The 3657-nt window shown below is 39.3% G+C and overlaps 1 long non-coding RNA gene across 1 annotated transcript in view; it reads right to left on the bottom strand.

The window, feature by feature from the left end:
• Window positions 1-2277: 2277 nt before the first annotated feature.
• The window catches only part of LOC116837839 (uncharacterized), a 92058-nt gene continuing 90678 nt past the window's right edge, over window positions 2278-3657 (bottom strand). The window contains exon 3 of the long non-coding RNA XR_004376797.2: window positions 2278-3426. This is a non-coding gene — a long non-coding RNA (uncharacterized LOC116837839). The remainder of the gene's footprint in view (window positions 3427-3657) is intronic.

Genomic DNA, 3657 nt, shown 5'->3' with positions numbered 1-3657 from the left:
AGTAGAGAGGTCACTTGGACTCGTATTTGAAGTCAACGGGAGTACTTGCAGTGCATAAAGTTATGCACATGAGTAAGTCTGAAGGATGGAGCCCTTATTTAGGAATCAGAATTTAACCAGCTGGAACTTCAGGGGGAATTTATATAAATGGAATGCAGTTAGTCCAGTTGCAATTTGGCCAGGGCACTAGAATTAGCAACTCTACTCCTTTGAAAAAGACCTTTAATAATGGCTAATCATTAAATATTTAAACAATTAGGGCCTGATTCTCCACTGCCTTGTACCTTGTGTGGTCATTTATTCCTGTACCATATGTGTGTAAACCCCTACCATTCTGAACTGGCAGAATCTTACATCCACTTTGTACAAGTGTAAATGACTACACAAGATACAAGACAGTTAAGATTCACGCATTGTAGCACAAATCATTTGTTCATATGCTCACAGTGAACCTCTTTACTATGTTCAGGAAAGAAAAATATTGTACTATGACTCTTTCCTTAATATTAGGACTGATTGTAATGAAAAAGTAAAAAATAAACATGAGTATAAAATTACAGTGGCTTACAATGAGCCATCCTCTTGACAGATAAATTAAAATCTGGTATAGTATGCAAAAGAATACCAGGTGTAGACAACAACAGACAGGAAACTAAGCCATGATAATCCAGCATCAAAAAAGATAAAATATGATAGTCCGAAATTCAGCTATTCAGCGGCTCTTAGATCACCATGTTTAAACAGGTAGAGCATCTTCCAGTTAAACATCTTCCTTCCTAAACCCTTCTCAGGGTTATGTAAATGGAAGATTGTTAGCAGCCATTCATTACTTGAAATACATATGGCTAGAATGACTTCATCATGACTTTATGATAGAAAAGCATATTAAAATCCACATTTTATGCTACCCCAGTCCGGTACAGGAGTATCAGTAAGACGCTCACTGGACCCACTCTCAGTATTACCAACCCCAAACATTCAAAAAACATGATCCAGGCCCCCAAAATCATGAGATTGATTTTAAAATCATGAAGATCTAAAATAAATAAATCTGAAAGTGTGTTTATTTGCCTTCTTGCTTTTAAGCCTTCAGGGTATAGCCAAGTCACACGATCAAGGATCAAGCATGCTTTGAAGCTCTGAGGGCCAGAAATGTTCTCTCACTTATATCCAGGCACTGGATAAGTAAAATATCAACTATCGCACAAGTCATGATAAAATTGCAAGAGATAGCAACAGTGCTTTCCATGCTGTCCTGCTGCTTGCAGGATGCAGCCGTGAATCCTCCACCTGTGGCTAGTGCTGCCCCCCTGCCAGCAGCGGGGTATCTCTCTGCTAGGCTCTCAGTCTGTTTCCCAGTTTCCAGGCTGCTTGTTGATCAGCCTTTGTTCAGCAGCCTGCTAGCAGGCTGCTACCTCTGGCCTGCTGCCCCTGTTCCTTAGCAGCCTCTGGCCCTCTCCTGAACCTGGTCCCCTCTGACCTCATGTTGTACTTCCCTTGCTTGTGCTGGAGGGTTTACAGAGCCCTGTATTAGCCGGATGTTAAATTGGGGAGGTGACATAATGCCCAATAATGAGCCAGTAGATTAATTCCACTATGGATGCAGATCTGAGTTTGGATCCCCAAGAGTTCAGAATGGGGAGGATTGGTTTGGATCTACAGTTCTGATTTCAGCCCATCCCCAGTTATGGGTCTTTGTTGACCAAAGTATAAGTAGACAGGGAAAGCACATAATAGCACTTTGTCCATCCAACTGTGTGGTTTTCTTTGGATTCTGAATTCTTGTGAATTCACTTCAGTTGCAAACTTGCAGTTTACATAGAAGTATGTTACTACTTTGTCAAGAGAACAATTTGTCTTTTTCGCTGCAGTGCTTCACTTTACTGACTATGAAAATTACCTTTAATTTCTGGGGAAAACCCAAGGCAAAAATGTTTTGTATTTTTAACAAACCCACAACATAAAAAAGACTTTTTTTTTCTTACAATGGCAATCTTTTCCATACAAATATTGGCTCTTTATTAATTTTCCTTAAACAATAGTTCAGTAAAGTTGCATGTAAGTATAATCATTTTTAAACTTTTCAGCTCACATAAAAGCCCATTTATGTAACTGCATCTTGGCTTTCTTGTGTGTGTACATGTGTTTTTTTAAGCAATAATCCAGAAGTGTGTGCCACATAACTAACCCTTAAAATGCTGGCATTTTCTAAACTGCAAGCCCTATTCAAGTTTACGAAGAATATATCTAACGATGAGAGAGAGGGAGAGAGAGAGAGAGAGAGAGAGGATATATATCATCAATACATACACTTTAAATATATTTAGCAAAATATGTACAATAGAGCTTTTCAACTTCAAAGTGCCATACAAAAATTAACTAATCTTCATGCCCCTGTATCACTTCCTTTGTAATTTACACAGGTGGATATGGAGAGTGAAGTTGTTATCCCTCAATGACACCAGTGTCCATAATAATTCATGTGTCTGCAAACTCCAGAAAGTTAAACCATATTTTCCTGATGGGACTATTAAGCGGTTTCAAGACCAGAATGTCTTTCCTGGTGTGCTGTACATGTGGCAAAGCCTTTTCAAATTGTTTCCAGACACTGTGCTATTTTTATAGTTCAGTCATATAAGCAAATCCTATTCACCATGTTCTCCACCTAGTTGCAGCTTCAGATGAAAATTTCACCTCTCATAAATGACAAGCCATGGGTTGCCCAACTTCTATAGAAAACCCAGAGATGTAACAGGTTCAAGTTCTAGCATTAAGAAGCTGTTGAAAATAAACTAAGCTTCCAGTCATGCCACATTAGGTCATCAGACAGAATGGCTGCATGCTTTTGAAAGTTAACTAAGTAAACTAGGGGAAACACACTAAAGATGATTTCATCACCATCTCATTGTGCAATGGGTAAGCTCCTTCTAGTACAGGCATCTTGAAATGACATTAAAGCAGACATATATTATTACTTCACTGGGTTTGCATTCCACTGTTTAGTTTGTGTTTTGTGAACACTAGAGGATTAGTCTCCTTTTCTAACGGTGTTTGAAGCTGAAACCCCAACACACTACTGGAAGGCCAGGAAATTAAAATTCTCCACTACTGATTTGAGGGAGATGATCATAATTTGGCTGCGCTCATTAGCCTGGAGCTGGAACAGCAGTGCTCCTCATGTTGTCACTGAAGCAGAATGAAAAGACCTGCTACATCAGCTCAGCAGGGCTCACAGAAGGGCACCAGATACTCAGCAGGACTGGCTGCAGAATAGGCAGAATCTAGAGTTAAGGTTAGGTTTCTCTCTCTTTCTTCGTCTGAAGTGGGGATTGAATTTTCTTACTTCTTGCGTAAAGTGATACTCCAGAGTCTCCTAGTGGTCTTAAAATTATCCCTCCAACACAGCTCATAAGGAACATAAGAACCCTGTAATAACAGCAGTCAGCATTATCATGGAGGAGCCTGGGATATGTACAGAGTGTTGGTATTACAGGAACACTCACAATGTGAACAGGAGATATTTATACATATTTATACATACAGAGAACATGAAAAGGTGGAAGTATGCATACCAACAGGAAGAGTCTAATCAATTGAGATGAGCTATCATCAGCAGGAGAAAAAAAACCTTTGAAGTGATAATTAAGTTGACCCATA

The sequence above is a fragment of the Chelonoidis abingdonii genome, chromosome 10 (assembly GCF_003597395.2).
Source record: "Chelonoidis abingdonii isolate Lonesome George chromosome 10, CheloAbing_2.0, whole genome shotgun sequence".
In the NCBI taxonomy this organism is placed as follows: domain Eukaryota; kingdom Metazoa; phylum Chordata; order Testudines; family Testudinidae; genus Chelonoidis; species Chelonoidis abingdonii.
The sequence above is the reverse complement of the archived record's forward strand: the minus strand, read 5'-3'. Positions and strand labels throughout refer to the sequence as shown.